The 19,338-nt window shown below is 39.3% G+C and overlaps 1 protein-coding gene and 1 pseudogene across 1 annotated transcript in view; both read left to right on the top strand.

Annotated features, from left to right (window-relative positions):
* Positions 1 to 19,338, top strand: part of TTLL5 (tubulin tyrosine ligase like 5) — a 469,247-nt gene that overhangs the window by 146,298 nt on the left and 303,611 nt on the right.
* On the top strand, positions 2,020 to 3,221 carry LOC141522322 (triosephosphate isomerase pseudogene; annotated as a pseudogene).

Genomic DNA, 19,338 nt, shown 5'->3' with positions numbered 1-19,338 from the left:
ATCCATTTGTTTTGCTGAGAATTGACCAACCACACTCTATTAAGTAATTAAAGATCCCCTTTATTTCTAGTTTATACTGCAAGGGACTGTACTGGGCTAGATGAAATCAGCAAAATATCATCCTAAAACTACTGTTCTTGAGTTAGCTATCTTTGCAAAGTTAGAATTAGATTTTTTTTAAAAGAAAGAATAATAACAAAAATATGTGCCATACAATCAAAACAATTTAACCCTGAATTATTTAAACAAGTAATTGAACATCAAGAATATCAAATATATCAAATGACTTGAGTAATTGCTATAATAATTTCATTGTGAAGCTTAACAACTATAAATTACTTATTACTAGAAAGGGTCTAAATAGAACCCTGAAAGCCTTAGGGAACAAATATCTAACTTCCTTGACAAATAGGAAGAAATGGCGCCAATCATTTGTAAAATCTTAAGAAGAGAAATAATTATGGGCAGTGTCATCTCATTAAAACATCTTTGGAAGGTGAAACCAGTTTAAAGAAAGGTTGGCTAGATATTCATATATATATGTAAAATGTTGAGGAAAAAATTTCTTTTCTGACATTATTTTCTTGGTTCTTAAATTCCTCATCAGTTTGAAGTGCCATGTTGCATTGCTTTTTGACCCAAATTTTAATGACTTATCTGTATGACCTTGGACAAGTCACTTCTCTTTCTGGTCTCAGGTTCTTCCCCTATAAAATCAGTGTGTTGAACTAATTTATATGTGAGAGAACCTTTCTAATTCCAAATCCTGCAGTCTTTATTAAATGAATAGACTGAATTATAAGACCTCTAAAAGTACATCCTGGTTTCTAGAATCTGAGTGATTCCCCTGATGCATGCTGGTGGTCCCTTCACTACTTTCAAGATTCATATTTCATGTTGTCAGCAGGGGGCACTGATGATCTGTGTTGTTGGAAGGAAAAGTGAAGTGCAAAGAGGTTTCTCTGCTAAGATGGTGCCGATCCTCTTTCTTCTCAGACAGAAAGGTGGAATCCAAAAAAAGACTGTACTAGATTTTATAGTTTTAGGTGGGTCCCGTATTTCTAAATGATTTGACAAGGTCCTTTTAGAGGATAAAGTTAATACCCACATTTTCAGAGAAACAGAAAAATAAATTAAAATTAAACAAAATTGAATTGAAATCCAAATGTGTTGTCAGAGATCCAAGGATCTGCTGTACTAAAAGTTCAGGGAAAAACTGACATTTTATCCAGGGATCCATTAAGTGTTCCAGTAATGTTGGTGGTTTTATGGTGGGCACTGGGTAATGTCTGATCATAGGGACTACTTTCTTGCTGTCTCTGCAATATTATTTATTCAAAAAGGACCTAAAAGTAACTGTGACCCCTCCCTGCTATAAGCCCTTCTTCAGTAGCCCTCCTTGCTAATTAGCACTGGCTCCGCAGGGATATTTACCTTTTTTTCTGTTGGATTCCTGTGGTTTTTAAAGAATTCAGGTGTTTGATAGTTGCCAAAGAATTCATATTACCTCACAGGCTGCATGTTGTCCAGAGCCTAATACCCAGAGAAAGGGAAGAGACAACAACAAGAAAGGGATCAATCCCCCAAAGCTTGCTGTCCCCCCTCACTGGCAGGACCTTGCTTATGTGTGGACCTTGAACCATCCTTAACTTTGGAGGCAGGGGATCAGCTGATAATCCCTTCCCCAGACGGCTCCATAGGGTACTCCCTACTCACTGTAGCACTTTGGCAGGCTCCCTGCTGCATCTGGCTAACAGAAGATCAGAGAATCTTTGGGCCTCTTGTTCCCTTCCAATAGGGTTTTGTCTCAGTAAGACCAAGCTGAAACCTGGTGCCTCCTGGCAAAGCAATTTGATTTGCTGTCTCCTCACTTCTCTAAGCCACTAATATCCTGTGTGTTGTTACCATGATCTCCCCATTGGTTTTCTTCCTCCTTGTCATTTGGATTTTCTTTTAGACTGTAAACTCCTTGAAGGCAGAAACTGTTGTTTTCAATTCTTTGTCTTCAGTATCCAGTCTCATGCTTCTCCAAGACAACATGGCATGGATTTATTGACTTTGTTTGTTGAGTACTTTCCAGATTTCAGGGCAGGTTTGTGCACTGGCCTTGGAGGAGGAGGAGGGGAGCTTGAATCTGGTCTCAGACACATCCTAGCTGTGTGACCTTGGACCAGTCTCTTAACCCTGACTGCCTCACATCCAGGGCCATCTCTAGTTGTCCTGATTCAAATCTGGTCACTAGATCCAAATGACTGTGGAGGAAAAAGTGAGGTTGGTGACTTAGCATAGCAACCCCTCATTCAAATCCACTTCTTGTTCTGTCACCTCCCTGATGTCATAGTCTTCTTCAAGAATGAAGGGCAGAGTGCACTGCCACTGACCACTCTCCTCGGAGCCGCCGCTTCCCCGCAGCCATGGCGCTGCGCAAGTTCTTCGTCGGGGGCAACTGGAAGATGAATGGGGACAAGAAGGCTCTGGGGGATCTCGTCGCTTCGCTCAATGGGGCCAAGGTGCCCGCCAACACCAAAGTGGTATGTGGAACTCCTTCTATCTACCTTGACTTCGTGCACCAGAAACTGGATGGAAAATTTGGTGTAGCTGCTCAGAACTGCTACAAAGTGCCCAAGGGAGCTTTTACTGGGGAGATCAGCCCTGCCATGATTAAGGATTGCGGCGCCAGCTGGGTGATCCTGGGACACTCTGAAAGGAGACACATCTTTGGGGAGTCAGATGAGCTTATTGGGCAGAAGGTGGCCCATGCTCTGTCAGAAGGCCTCGGAGTGATTGCCTGTATTGGTGAGAAGTTGGATGACAGGGAAGCTGGAATCACTGAGAAGGTTGTCTTTGACCAGACCAAGGCCATTGCAGATAACGTGAAGGACTGGAGCAAAGTCCTTCTAGCCTATGAACCAGTCTGGGCTATTGGTACTAGCAAGACAGCTAGTCCTCAGCAGGCTCAGGAGGTACAGGAGAAGCTTCGGGGCTGGCTTAAGACCCATGTCTCAGAAAATGTATCACAGTCTACTAGGATCATTTATGGAGGCTCTGTGACAGGGGCCAACTGTAAGGAGCTTGCCCGCCAGGATGATGTGGATGGTTTCCTGGTGGGTGGAGCGTCCCTTAAACCTGAATTTCTGGACATCATCCAAGCCAAAAACTAAGCTCCTCACGTGGTCCTCCTGAGTCCCATACATATAGAGCTAGGACTAGGCTACACTAGTCTGGTTTACCTCTCCTCTTCCCATGTGATTGTGATGTTGGTTCCCCAACCCCTGTGGTCTACACCTTTGTCCATCATGTAGATTGTGTAATGCACTACTTCTCAGATCCTTCCTCTAATGGACCAGGCCTTTCTCCATTTACTGTAAATTTGAAGGAAGCAAAAAAAGAATGAAGGACAGGGGTGGCTAGATGGCACAGTTGGGGCAGCTAGGTGGTGCAGTGGATAGAGCAGCAGCCCTGGAGTCAGGAGTACCTGAGTTCAAATCCGGCCTCAGACACTTACCTAGCTGTGTGGCCTGGGGCAAGCCATTTAACCCCATTGCTTTGCAGAAAAATAAAAAAAATGAATGAAGGACAAACATCATCAACAACTTTGTAGATCATCCAAAATATGGTCTGTTTCCATCCTGGCCATGCCCAGGCCTTCAGAGTAGTAATAGCTAGCTCTTATATAGTACTTTAAAGTTTGCAAAGTGCTCTACACATATTTCTCTCAGTTTTCTTTTTGCAGCAACCTTGGGAGGTAGATGCTATTATGTCCACTTTACAAATGAGGAAACTGAGGGCAAACCAAAGTTAAGTGATTTGTCCATGGTCACACAGCTAGTAAATAGCCAGATTTGAATTCATGTTTTCCTGACTTCATGTAAAAGACCTTATTACCTAGCTACCTTAAAGTGACTGAATTAGGTTTTAATGGCCATAACTTCCTTCTTTTTGGTTCCATATGATCCAACTAATTTCTTTCTCTTTAGTTCCATATTATTTAAAGGCAATATTGAATGTTCATTAATTCTTTTCTTTATATATAATTTTTGTTTTAGACCATTTTCCATATTTATAATGAGTTCGAAGGGAGTTACTTTTATTAGGTATACACAAAGAGACACACTCTTAAAAATTTTGACATGATAAAATAACCTATCATGATTCTCAAAATGAATTTGGAAACAGGTCTTCTATACATAACTAAAATGGATATGCAACTTTTGCGTAAGAAATTTCTGTCAGAGAATAAATGTATTCCACAGAATTTTTCAGTGTGTAAAATATAAAATTGAGTCTCTTTAAGGTAAATTGCAAAGTCCTCAGTCCTCCTGTTTCTTTGATCTTCTTATGATATAGCTTGAGGATTCAATTTATCATCTAAATTTCAATTTACTTTCCAACAAGTATTTGTAACCTTAAGACTTGAGATACTTGATAGAATTGTGTCATGTTTGTGGGCCCTAATAAAGAACTTGTTTGCTATTATCATTAGTCATTTCAGTTGTACCCTATCTTCGTGACTCCATTTAGGGTTTTCTTGGCAAAGATACTGAAGTGGTTTGCCATTTCCTTCTCCAGCTCATTTTACAGAAGGGGTAACTCAGGCAGACAGGGTTCAGTGACTTACCCAGGATCTCAGCAAGTAAGTGTCTGAGGTTGGATTTGAACTCAAGGAGAGTTTTTCTAATTGTAGGCACAGCATTCTAGCTACCCTGAATTATATAATTAACTATGATAGAGTCATCAAGGTATCAGATAAAAATCCTGAAGTATTTAGACTTAACTGATGTGATATGAAAGCTTAATTTAAAGGAAAGGGAAGAAAATAAGAGGCCAATGAACTGAAAAGCATCTGCTCAGCTTAATATGATTGTGAAATCATTTGGTTCTCTTGGTACCCTTCCCTTCCACCACATATAAACTGCTTGTCTTCTTGTCTTTGCAATAAGAGAGTCATTTTGAAATGTGCTTAGCACAGTGCCTGGCATATGGTAGGCACTGTATGAATACTTATTTCTTTTCCCTGACTTGCATATAACCTCTATGCTTTGCATTCAGCTAGAATGAGATTCTCTTAGTTTCAACTAGAATGAGATTCTCTCAGTTCCTCCCCCTCCCACCACCCCCCCACCCCCCCGCCCCAGATTCTGTCTTTAGTTATCTTCTTTGACTCATTCTTCTTATTCTCTCCCTGTTTTGTATCCCCAGCAAAGAGCTTTTGTGCCTTAATTGATGTTTTCATGCAGTTTTATTTGGAAATATTTCAGCAGTATACATTTTCATTCAGTGGATGCTAAATGAGGTGTAGAAGTGAGGGAATATATTTCTATGCAAATGTTAAGATGTTGTATAAGGAATATTGGACTTCTGGCAAGGTGTTTTGGGTACCAAAACACAAGAGTCAAGAATTTCAGTGAAGGGATAGACCTCAGTCATCATCACCAAAATCCTATCTTGCAATGCCATCCATTTTTGTCGGAAGCCTGCCAGTAAGTGAGATCATTCTACTTTGGAATAACTCTAATTGATAGGATGGTCTCCTTTTCTATCACAACCAAATTGTCCTCAGTATCCTTTCTATCCTTGACTCCAGAGGCTAAAACATTAACAAATCTATGCCCCCTTTTTTATTATATAGCCCTTTAAATTTGACCCCAATACCCAAGCAGCTAAGTGGCACAGTAGATAGAATGCAGGGCCTGTATTCAGGAAAACTAATCTTCCTGAGTTCAAATATGACCTTGGACTCTAGCTGTGTGACTCTGGGCAAGTCACTTAAACCACTCCAGTATGTTTGCCAATCAGCACAAAGAGCTGAATGACTGAAATGACTTAACAATAGCCATCAGTGGACTTCCGGCCAAGATGGTGGAGAGAAGACAGGCACAGATCTAAAGTCTCCTGATCTCTTCCCCCATCTATCACATGAAACAAACTTCTTAAAAGAAATTCGAACCAGGAAACCCAGAAGGAAAAGCCAGGAGAGGAAAATCTACCTCAGGATTTGTCTCCTGCAGCAGCCTTGCCTGAGTACTGCCAGGTGAGTCTGGGCTCCGAGGGAAGATCAGTCCGGGATCAGCGAGATTAACAGCTGTATTGGAACTGGGAGTCTGAGGGCCGGAGATTTGGACCTGCTGTATCAGCGGTAGGGCTGTACGAAGGGGACTTGGGTCCGCGGGGAAGCAGAGGTACTGGTGTTGGTGCTGTCCCCCTGGAGCTTGGGGAAGGGGCTGTGGGGAGAGGTCTGGTGCAGGATTGCTGAGGACGCCATCCCTGGGCTCCTCGGATCTGAGAAACTCTAAGTCCACACCTCCATTGCACTGAGGCCTCCTCCAAAACAAACAATTGCAAACTACTTCTGCCTCAGGTCCAGGTGTGTGACCAAAAGAACCAGCCCAGCTGAGGAATGACCTCAGGTCAGGGTAAAGCCCACCATTGATTGAAGGCAAAAGAATTCAATAGCTCCAATTCCTTCCCTCAAGCAAAGGGAGAAGGCCTCTCAAACAAGGTCACAGACACTCCAGAGAAAGCAACCAGCACCTCCTACTGGCCAGCCATAGAAACTGCACTCAGTAAAGCCTTTAGCGATTCCAAGCCCAGGTGAACCAGCCCCCCCCACCAACTCAAGGTCTTAGCATAATGAAGAAGGGTCAGCGGAAAGGTAAAGAAAGGTGGATCCATAGAAAAATTCTTGGAAGGGAAAGACCCCAACTCAGAGAGACCTGGAACCTCTGAGGAGAATACAATCTGGTATCTAGCACAGAAAGACTTCCTTGAAGAAATAAGGAAGGAGCTTAAAAATTTGGGAGAGACAATACCTTGCAACAAGAAAACAAAACCTTAGAAAGGACAATTGGACAAATACAAAAGGAGAATAAATCTCTCAGATCATCAATTGGACAATTACAAAATGAGAATAATTCTCTCTGATCCTCAAACGAGCAAATGCAAAAAGAAATTAATTCTCTCAAAACCTCAACTGGTCAAATGGAAAGCTCTTTCAAAAGCAGAATTGACCAATTGGAAAAGGAGCTGCAAAAGGTTAATGAAGAAAACTCCTCCCCCCAAAAAATAATGGAGTCTATAGAAACTAATGACTCCATGAAACAATAAGAGTCAGTTAAATAAAATCAAAAAATAGAAAAAATAGAAGCAAATGTAAAATACCTCATCAAAAAAAAACCACTGACCTCGAGAATAGATCGAGGAGGGGCAACCTGAAAATTATAGGACTTCCTGAAAACATTGAACAGAAAAAAAGGCCTGGGACTTAATATTACAGGATCTCGTGATGGAAAACTGCCCTGATATCATGGAATCGGAGGGCAAAGTCGTTATTGAAAGAGTACATCGATCCCCACCAGAAAAAGATCCTAAAATGAAAACACCAAGGAATGTTGTGGCCAAACTGCAGAACTATCAGATAAAAGAGAAAATCCTGCAAGCAGCCAGAAAGAAACAATTTAAATATACAATTTAAATATCAAGGAGCCACAGTAAAGATCACGCAGGACCTGGATGCATCAACGTTAAGGGATCGAAGGGCCTGGAACTAGATATTTCGAAGAGCAAGGAAGCTTAGAATGCAGCCAAGAGTCTACTTTCCTGCAAAGCTAAGCCTTCTCTTCCAGGGAAAAAGATGGACATTTAATGAAATGGAAAAATTCCCAAAATTTCTGATGAAAAGACCAGAGCTAAACAGAAAATTTGGACATAAAACAAGAGGTTCAAGAGGACACATGAAAAGGTTAAAAAAAGGGGGGGGGGGTAAAAGGAAAAAAATGCAATCCAGTAAGTTGAAACTGGCTATATTCCAGCATGGGGGGTGAGGGGAAGAGACTCTCACAAATCCTGAGAAATGTAACTCTAACAGAGAGAATATACCTAGCCAGAAATGATGGACATCCATGACCCTATCCATGAGACTGCTATCTAATGGGATGTAGCTGGCTTTTAACCCCACTTGGGAGAAAGGACTCTAATTACTCTCAGGAATTTTGACTCTATTCAATAGAATATACTGAACTAGAAGGGACAGGACACTCAGAATTTTCTATGACCTAGAGAGAATGATCTAAAAAAATACACTACCTCCCTAAAAAGGGGGACAGGAAAGGAGACACGAGGAGGGAGGGGATTGAATGGGACAAATCTCATTACACTAAGAGGTACCAAAAAAACCTATGGTAATAGAAGGGAAGAAGCGAGCAGAGGAGAAACACCTGAATCTTCTTCTCATCAGACTTGGCTTAAAGTCAACCTACACAGACTCAGTTAACTTATAAAACACCTAACCTTTCAAGTATTAAAAGGGGAAAAGGGGAGGGGGGCAGAGAAAGGGAAGGGGAGTGGGGGAAATAAGGGGAAATAACAAAAAGAAGGGAAGGGAAAAAGGGAAAGGGGAAAAAAAGGGGAGGGTGTGATATAGGAGGGCAAACACTGAAGGGGGTGGTATTCAAAAACAAAATACTGGGGAATATGGATAAAAGGGGGGGGAAAGGGGTAAAAATACAAAAAGGGAAGATAGCACAGAGGGCAATAAAGAATTAGCTATCATAACCTTGAATGTGAATGGGATGAACTATCCCTTAAAACGTAAGCAAATAGCAGAGTGGATTAAAAACCAGAATCCTACAATATGCTGCTTACAAGAAACTCATTTGAAGCAGAGAGATACATATAAAGTAAAGGTAAAAGGCTGGAGCAAAATATATTTTGCTTCAGCTGAAGTAAAAAAGAGCAGGGGTAGCAATCCTTATCTCAGACAAAGTAGCAGCAAAAATAGATAGTGTTAAAAGAGATAAGGAAGGAAACTTTATCCTACTAAAAGGTACCAATAGACAATAAAGTCATTTCAATATTGAATATATATGCACCCAGTGCGAAAGCACCCCAAATTCTTAGAGGAGAAGCTGAAAGAATTACAGGAAGACATAGACAGCAAAATTCTACTAGTAGGAGGCCTCAACCTCCCACTATCAGATCTAGATAAATCAAATCATAAAACAAACAAGAAAGAAATTAGGGAGGTAAATAGATTGTTAGAAAAATTAGATATGGTAGACTTAGGGAGGAAACTGAATGGGGATAGAAAGCAATATACCTTTTTCTCTGCAGTTCATGGAACTTATACAAAAATTGACCATGTACTAGGACATAAAAACCTAAAGATCAACTGCAGAAAGGGCAGAAATAGTGAATACATCTTTCTCAGATCACAATGCAATAAAAGTCATATGCAATACTGGACCAAGGAGATACAGACCCAGAGCAAATTGGAAACTGAATAACCTCATTTTAAAAAATGAGTGGACCAAAAAACAAATTATAGAAAGAATTAATCATTTTATCCTAGATAATGATAATAATGAAACAACATACCAAAACGTATGGGATTCATTCAAAGCAACTCTCAGGGGATATATTATAGCTCTAAATGCTTATATAAATAAATTGGAGGAAAAGGAAATCAATGAACTAAACATGCAACTAAAAAAATTAGAGAAAGAAGAAATCAAAAATCCCCAATCAAATACCAAATTAGAAATTTTAAAAATTAAAGGAGAAATTAGTAAAAATCAAAAGCAAAAACACTGTTGAATTAATAAATAAAACCAAAAGTTGGTATTATTAAAAAACCAATGAAATTGATAAACCGATTCCATGATATCAGGGCAGTTTTCCATCACTAGATCCTGTACTATTAAGTCCAGGCTTTTTTTCTCTTCGATGTTTTCAGGAAGTCCTATAATTTTCAGTTTGCCCCTCCTCGATCTATTCTCGAGGTCAGTGGTTTTTTGATGAGGTATTTTACATTTGCTTCTATTTTTTCTATTTTTTTGATTTTATTTAACTGACTCTTATTGTCTCATGGAGTCATTAGTTTCTGTAGACTCCATTATTTTTTGTGGGGAGGAGTTTTCTTCATTAACCTTTTGCAGCTCCTTTTCCAATTGGTCAATTCTGCTTTTGAAAGAGCTTTCCATTTGACCAGTTGAGGTTTTGAGAATATTAATCAATGAAATTGATTTAAAAAAAAGAAAGAAGAAAACCAAATTGCTAGTATTATAAATGAAAAAGGTGAACTCACCACCAATGAGGAGGAAATTAAAGTAATAATTTGAAATTATTTTGCCCAACTCTATGCCAATAAATTGGATAATCTAAGTGAAATGGATGAATATTTATAAAAATATAAGTTGTCCAGGTTAAATGAAGAAGAGATTAAATACCTAAACAACCCCATCTCAGAAAAAGAAATTCAACAAGCCATTATTGAACTCCCTAAAAAAAAATCTCCAGGGCCTGATGGATTCACAAGTGAATTCTACCAAACATTTAAGGAATAATTACTTCCAATCCTATATGAACTCTTTGGAAAAATAGGGAAAGATGGAACTCTGCCTAACTCTTTCTATGAAGCCAATATGGTACTGTTACCTAAACCAGGAAGAGTTAAAACAGAGAAAGAAAATTATAGACCTATTTCCCTGATGAATATAGATGCAAAAATCCTAAATAAAATCTTAGCAAAACGACTATAACAAGTCATCACTAGGATAATATATTATGATCAAGTAGGATTTATTCCAGGAATGCAGGGATGGTTCAATATTAGGAAAACTGTTAGTATACTCAATTATATCAATAACAAACCTATCAGAAATCATATGATCATATCAATAGATTCTGAAAAAGCTTTTGACAAAATACAGCATCCATTCCTATTAAAAGCACTAGAGAGTGTAGGAATAAATGGACGGTTCCTTAAAATAATTAGCAGTATCTATCTGAAACCATCAACAAGCATTATATTCAATGGGGAGAGGCTAGAGGCATTCCCAATAAGATCAGGGGTCAAACAAGAGTGCCCATTATCACCACTACTATTCAATATTGTATTAGAAATGTTAGCATCAGCAATTAGAGAAGAAAAAGAAATTGAAGGAATTAGAATGAAGAGACAAAACTCTCACTCTTTGAAGGTGACATGATGGTCTACCTAGAGAATCCCAAGAAATCATCTAAAAAACTACTGGAAACAATTAGCAATTTTAGCAAAGTTTCAGGTTATAAAATAAACCCTCATAAATCCTCAACTTTTCTATATATGTCTAGCAAGAAACAGCAGGAAGAGCTAGAAAGAGAAATTCCATTCAAAGTAACCTCAGACAGTGTAAAATATTTGGGAGTCTGTTTGCCAAGACAGACTCAAAATCTTTTTAAAAACAATTATAAAACACTTCTCACACAAATTAAATTAGATTTAAATAACTGGGCAAATATCAACTGCTCATGGATAGGTAGAGCTAATATAATAAAAATGACAATTCTACCAAAACTAAACTATCTGTTTAGTGCCCTACCAATCAAAATTCCAAAAAAATTACTTTAATGAGTTAGAAAAAATTATAAGCAAATTCATATGGAGAAATAAAAAGTCAAGAATTGCCAGGAGCTTAATGAAAAAAAAAATGCAAACAAAGGTGGCTTAGCACTATCGGATCTAAAATTATATTATAAAGCATCAGTCATCAAAACTGTTTGGTATTGGCTAAGAAATAGAGTGGTGGACCAGTTGAATAGACTAGGTGTAAAAGCAGGAGAGGATTATAGTAATCTGCTGTTTGATAAACCCAAAGAGTCAGGCCCCTGGGATAAAACCTCCCTCTTTGATAAAAACTGCTGGGATAATTGGAAGTTAGTATGGAAGAAACTTAGATTAGACCAACACCTCACACCCTTTTCCAAGATAAGATCCAAATGGTTACAGGACATAGACATAAAAAACAATACTATAAGCAAATTAGAAGATCAAGGACTAGTCTACCTGTCAGATCTATGGAAAGGGGAACAGTTTATAACTAAGGAAGAACTGGAGAACATCACTAAAAACCAATTAGATGATTTTGATTACATTAAAATAAAAAGCTTTTGCACAGATAAAACCAATGTAATCAAGATCAAAAGAAAATTAGTAAATTGGGAAACTTTACAATTAATGATTCTGAGAAAGGACTCATTTCTAAAATATACAGAGAACTGAGTCATATTTTTAAAACAAAAAGCCATTCCCCAATTGACAAATGGTGAAAGGATATGCAAAGGCAATTTACAGATGAGGAGATCAAACCAATCCATAGCCACATGAAAAAATGCTCTAAATAATTAATTATTAAAGAAATGCAAATTAAAGCTTCCCTGAGGTACCACCTCACACCTCTCAGATTGGCCAGTATGACCAGGAAGGATAATGATCATTGTTGGAAGGGATGTGGGAAATCTGGGATACTATTACACTGTTGGTAGAGCTGTGAACTCATCCAACCCTTCTGGAGAGCTATTTGGAACTATGCCCAAAGGGCAACAAAAATGTGCATACCCTTTGACCCAGCAATACCACTACTGGGTCTATACCCTGAAGAGATGAGGGAAAAGGGTAAAAACATTACTCATACAAAAATATTTATAGCAGCCCTGTTTGTGGTGGCAAAGAATTGGAAATCCAGTAAATGTCCTTCAATTGGGGAATGGCTTAGCAAACTGTGGTATATGTATGTCATGGAACACTATTGTTCTATTAGAAACCAGGAGTGATGGGATTTCAGGGAAACCTGGAGGGATTTGCATGAACTGATGCTGAGTGAGATGAGCAGAACCAGAAAAACACTGTACACCCTAACAGCAACATGGGAGTGATGTTCAACCTTGAGGGACTTGCTCATTCCATTGGTGCAACAATTGGGAACAATTTTGGGCTGTCTGCAAAGGAGAGTACCATCTGTATCCAGATAAGGAGCTATGGAGTTTGAACAAAGTACAAGGACTATTCCCTTTAATTTGGGAAAAAAAAAAAACATATCTTATTGTCTGATCTGGTTACCTCTGAGAATTCTGTTCTCTTTAAGGACATGATTTCTCTCATCACACCCAATTTGCATCAAGGTACAACATGGAAACAAAGTAAAGACTGAAGGAGTGCTATCTGTGGGGTGGGGGGTGGGGGGAGGGAAGCAAGATTGGGGGAAAGTTGTAAAACTCAAATAATATCTTTAACAAAAAAAATTAAAAAAAAACCAGGAAGGGCTAAGACCAAATCCTTTTAACAGATATATAAAAAGGCTCAGTCTGTACTATGAGCCTATCATCTCTCTGTCAGGAATTTGTTAGAGGTGTTTGCTATCTCAGAAGTTTAAAATTGGAAGCAATTAAAAAATTGTATTTCAGTATAATGACTTCCTTTATAATGTTTTATTTTATTCATTTAATAACATTATTCTGAATTCCATAGATGTCAGAAATTATCTTCTCTTTATCCTGATGTGTGTGTCCCACATTGATTGTGAGCAGTTACTGGAAAGTAAAGCCTGTTTTTGTCTTTCAAATAAAAAAACAATAGCCATCAGCAATAATCCCAATGTTTCCCTTAAGTTTTCTTTAGGTCAGTGATCTGCTCTTTCCTTCATCTCAACATTGGTGGCATGAACTTGTTCTTTTTTTATTACATTTTAAAATTTATTTACACATTATTAAAATAATCTTGCTGGAAGAGAAAACATAACCCCCCTTTCCCCCACAAAAGTAGAAGAGCCTCATGAAAAATAAAGTGAAAGAAAGAGAAAAAGAATTGTACTTCAGTCTGTGTTCAGATACCATCAGCTCTGTCTCTGGGGCGGATCACACTTTTTGTCATAAGTCTATCAGAGAAGTTTCTTCCACATTTCTTCCACAGATGCTATTGTTGATTATATTTTATTTTCTTCCATTCATTCCTTCCCACTCCCATTTATTCTATTTTATCTCTCCTTTCACTTAGCCCCTCTTCAAAAGTGTGCTATGGGGCCACTGGGTGGGGCAGAGAACAGAGCACAGACCCTGGGGCCAGGGGGACCCAAACCAAAATCCCACCTTGGTCATCCAACAACCACCAATCTTGAGGTCCTGGGCAGGCCACCCAATCCCATCACCTTGCAAAAAAACAAAAAAAATGTATTGTATCTGACTACACTCTCCCATGATCTACCCTCTCCTCTGTCACCTACCACCCCTTTCTCCCATCGCTTTCCTCTCCTTTTTCCTCTAGAGTAAGCTAGATTTCCATACCCTATTGAATGTGTATATTGTTTCCTCTCTGAGCCATTTCGGCTGGAAATGAAAGCTCACTCATCCCCCCCCCCCCACCTTCTTCCTTCCACTCCATTGCAAAAGCTTTTTCTTGACTCTTTTATGTGAAATATCTTAGCCCATTCTACTTTTCCTTTCCCTTTCTCCCAGTATATTCCCTTTTTCACCCATTGACTTCATCCTTATAATATATTATACCTTTGTATTCAGCTCTCTCCTGTGCCTTATCTATCCATCCATCTATCTATCTATCTATCTATCTATCTTTGCTCCTCCTAACTGCTTTATTATTTGAAATGGTTCATATGAGTTATCAGTACCTTCTTTCCATGCAGGAATACATGGAGTTCAACATCTTATATTAAAATCCCTCATAATTTACCCTTCCTGTCCACCCTCTCTGTTTCACCCGAGTCTTGTACTTACTTGAAGATTAAACTTTCTGTTCAGCTCTGATTATTTCAACAGAAAAGTTTGAAATTTCCATATTTCACTGAATGTCCATCTTTTCCCCTGAAAGAGGATATTAATTTTTCCAGGTATTTGATTCTCAGTTGTAATCCAAACTCTATGAGCTCTTAATGTAGATGCTTGCCAAATCCTGTGTAATCCTGACTGCAGCATCACAATATTTGAATTGTTTCTTTCTGGCTGCCTGTAATATTTTCTTTTTTTTTTTTCTTTCTTTTTTTTTCTTTTTTCTTTTTAGATTTTTGCAAGGCAATGGGGTTAAGTGGCTTGCCCAAGGCCACATGGCTAGGTAATTATTAAGTGTCTTAGACCAGATTTGAACCCAGGTACCCCTGACTCCAGGGTCGGTGCTTTATCCACTGCGCCACCTAGCCGCCCCAATATTTTCTCTTTGTTTTCAGAGTTCTGGAATTTGGCTACAATATTTCTTGGGATTTTTCTTTTGGAATCTATTTCAAGAGTTCAGTGGATTCTCTCAATTTCTATTTTGCCCCTCTGCTTCTGGGATATCAGGGCAATTTTCTTGTAGGAATTCTTTAAAAATGAAGTCAAGGCCCTTTTCCTGGGGATAACTTTCATGTAAACCAATAATTTTTCAATTGTCTCTTCTGGATCTGTTTTCCAGGTCAGTAGTTTTTCCAATGAGATATTTCATGTTTTCTTCTAGTTTTTCATTCTTTTGATATTGTTTTATTGTTTCTTGATTTCTTGCAAAGTCATCAGCTTCTCTTTGCTCCATTCTACATTTGAAGGAGTTGTTTTCTTGAGAGAGCTTTCTTATCTCCTTTTCTATCTGGCCAATTCTCCCCATTAACTTTTTGACCATTTCACCTAAACTGGTTTTTAACATGTTATTATTTAATTTTTTTTTTTGTATTTTCTTGACTAAGCTGCTGACTTGGTTTTCATGTTTTTCCTGTATTGCTCTCATTTCTCTTCCCAATTTTTCCTCTACCTCCTTTACTTGATCTTCAGACTCTTTTTTGAGCTCTTCCATAGCCTGAGCCTAATTTCTATTTTTTTTCTTAGAGATTTTGGATGCAGAAGCTTGAGCTTTGTCATCTTTTGAGTGTGTGTTTTGATCCTCTATAGGATCAAAGTAATTGTTTATGGGGGGGGCAGCTGGGTGGCACAGTGCATAGAGCACCCAGGAGTATCTGAGTTCAAATCCAGCCTCAGACACTTAATAATTACCTAGCTTTGTGGCCTTGAGCAAGCCACTTAACCCTATTGCCATGCAAAAAAACCTAAAAAAAAAAAAGTAATTGTTTATGGTCAGGTTACTTTTTCTGTTTACTCATTTCCCCAGCCTGTGCCCTGGTTTGGGGGTACTTTCCGAGCTTTAGAGTGTTGTTGGGACATTCCCGCAAGGACTTCAGTTCCTTCAATATCTTATGAGACTCTGACTGCTTTCCTGGCTTGTGCTTTGTTCTCTGTATGACCATAAGCACACCCCTCTGCCCTGGAGCTGGGAGGAGGGTCCCTGTTTTGCTGGGCCAATAGGGGGCTCCAGACTGTCCCAGGGATACTGGAGAGACCTTGACAGTCTACCCCCCCCCCCCCATCCCTTCACCTTCCATGAGCTGAGCACTCTGGAAGCAACTGCTGGGCAATTCCCTGCAGGCCTGCTTCACTTTTCCAGGGTCAGGGCTTCTCCAAAGACCACAACTGTGCTGAGGGCCATGTTGGACTGGGCTCAGTGCTCACTCTGGCAGAGTTTCCTTGCTGATCATCCAGGTTGTGCCTATGGTCCCTCGATTGGGAGGTCTGGAAACCACTTGTGCTGCCACAAGCTGGTGCCTCCAGGGACCCAGATTCCCCATTCCATGTCTGGCAGTCACTGCCATACCTTCTAATCCTGGTGGAATAGAGCCTTCCCACAGATCTTCAAGTTCTCTTGGACTGGAGAATTGTTTCACTGGGTCTTTCTGTGGGAAATTTAAACTAAAATTTAGTTAGAGTCATAATGGTAAGGTTTTTGGAATATTTTGAAAGAGAGCTTCTAAGAAATCCTGTTCTCACTTTGCCTCCCCCTCTGAACTTTAGTTCTTATTCTGGTTGCTGAACTATGGATATTCACTAACTTCCTATTTTCTTTCTTCAGTTTTGGTATCCACAATTGAACATTGTATTCAAGGATATGATTTCACCATGGCAGAGTATAATGGAACTGTCACTTCCTTATTCTTGGTCTCCATACCTTTCAATTTAGTACAAGATTTCATTAACTTTGTTGAGTTTCATATCACATGCTGACTAAGTTGGGCTTACAGGTCACTAATCCAGATTTGCTGACCAAGGTAGATATGCTGATATAGTTCACTTAAGTAGAGGGACTTAACATTTTATCTTTTTTTCAGCCCATTATTGTTCTAGAGGTGAGAGTAGCAATTGGTGTGTTATTGTGAGGTAATGTCTCTACAGGCAGCCTTGGTTGGTTGGTTGATTCTTGTTCTTCCTTATCAAAGACGACCAAAGTGACATCACTGTTTGAGACAAATTACAGTATGTCTGACTGACTGATCAAACCAGTACGAGCTCAGAATGCTCTACCATAGGTTGGTCCACATGAACACCAGGGGTGGGTACTCTAAACTTAAGCATGTCATGTTTCCTTCGAGCTGCTTCCATTCTGCCTTATTGAGTGCAGCCCCCCTCACTGATGAGGGCATGCCATGCTGGGCAGTCCTGTGCCAGTGTCTCCCATCCTGTACTATCAAGTCCAAAGTTCTTCAAAGAGACCTTCAGGGTGTCCCAGTATTGCTTCTTCTGACCCTTTTGTGAGCGCTTGCCCTGTGAGTTCTCCATAAAATTGTTTTTTTTTTTTGGCAAGTGTACTTTTGGCATTCCAACAACATGTCCAGCCCATCGTAGGTGCATTCTCTGTAATAATGTTGGAATGCTGAGCAGTTTAGCTAAAGAAAAGACCTCAGTGTCTGGTATCTTCTCCTGCCAGGTGATCTTCAGAGCCTTCCTGAGACAATTTAAATGGAAGCCATTCAGTTTCCTGATATGGTGCTGGTAGACTGTCAAGGTTTCACTGGCATACAGTGATGATTTCAGCACAATGGCTCCTTAGACCTTCAGTTTGGTAGTCAGTCTAATATCTCTTGTCCCCCACACTTTATTTCGGAGCCTCTCAAATACTGAGCTAGCTCTGGCAATGCAAGTGTCACCCTCATTGTCAATGTATACCTCCTTGGAAAGGACACTGCCAAGGTAAGTGTGAACTTGTCCATAGTCCTCAAAACTTCTACATTTTCTGTAATTGATGGATCCACATATGGATGGTGTGGTGCTTGCCGATGGAGCACCCATGTTTTCTTGGTGTTAATTGTTAGACCAAAATTAGCACAAGCAGCAAATATTTTGTAGTATCTCAGCTTCAGAGGCTGCATTGAGTGCACAGTGATCTGCAAACAGAAGATCATGCACCATCACTCCCTCCACTTTGGTCTTGTAGCTTTTTTCAAGTTAAAAAATTTGTCATCAGTGCAGTAATTGACCTTGAGGCCATGTTCATCCTCAGTGAAGACATTTGATAACATGGCTGAAAACATCATGTTAAAAGCATGGAAACAAGGACAAATCCTTATTTCACTCCATTGGTGACTGGGAGATCTCGAGAGCATCATCCACTATCCAGAACCTGTGCTTGCTTGCCATCATGGAATTGACATAAAATACTGATGAACTTCTCTGGGCAGCCAAATTTTGACATAATTCTCCACAAACTCTCACAATTGACCATATCAAAGGTCTTAGTCAGATCTACAAATGTTATATACAGACCTCTGTTCTGTTCCTGCCATTTTTCCTGGAGTTGTTGGCCAGCAAACTCCATATTGACTCTTCCTTGACCCTTTTTGAAGCCACTTTGACTCTCAGGAAGTGACCAACTCCCAGATGAAAGATCAGATTGAGAAGGACTTTGGCAAGAATCTTACCAGCAATGACTGGTGATTGTCACAGTACAATCTGTTCCCTTTACCATTATAGAGATGGACTATGGAGGCATCCTTGAATTCTTGGGGGATAATCTCTTCCTGCCATATAACCTGGAAAATTTCAGTCAGGTTTTAGATGAGCAATGGATCCCTCATCTGGGGGAATAGAATCTGGAATAGAATCAGCACCAGGTGTTTTGCCATTTGAAAGGAGCCCAATGGCATTCAATGCATCTTCTTTAGCTGGAACTTCAGCTGGGGCTGATTGACACATCAGCGCTGAGTAGTTGAGATGCATCCTAGCTAGGTGACTCAGTGGACAGAATGATGGGTCTTGAGTCAGGAAGACCTGAATTCAAATCCAGCTTTAGATACTTATTAGCTGTTCAGCCCTGCAGCCTTTGTATGGACAAGGTGGACCTTCTTGCATTTATTTTCTTGCATTTATCATTAGCTACACAAGAATGAACAAGTGTCTGTTGAAGGAATATTAGGATATGTAGACAGATCTTATTCAGTAAAAGTAAAATGACTGGAAGTATTATAACTAGAATTTCTGGAAGTCTTTGGTCTCTCTTTGCTCTCTTTATTATACATTTCTAGTATTGAATTTGTAAAGGTAGGGGGTTGTTGAGAAGAAAAAAGAAAATTTTAAACGACGTCTTTGGATATAGTAGTAATAAATTTTGTTTTCATAGTCTGCAAACATATGAAAATTAATTTGTAAATTACATGACCTTCCTACCTACTTTCACAGAATTGGAAACAGTGGTTCAGAAAAACATTGTAGTGTAGGGTGATAATG

This window comes from Macrotis lagotis, chromosome 4, assembly GCF_037893015.1.
Source record: "Macrotis lagotis isolate mMagLag1 chromosome 4, bilby.v1.9.chrom.fasta, whole genome shotgun sequence".
NCBI lineage: Eukaryota > Metazoa > Chordata > Mammalia > Peramelemorphia > Peramelidae > Macrotis > Macrotis lagotis.
This window is presented reverse-complemented; position numbering and strand designations above follow the sequence as displayed.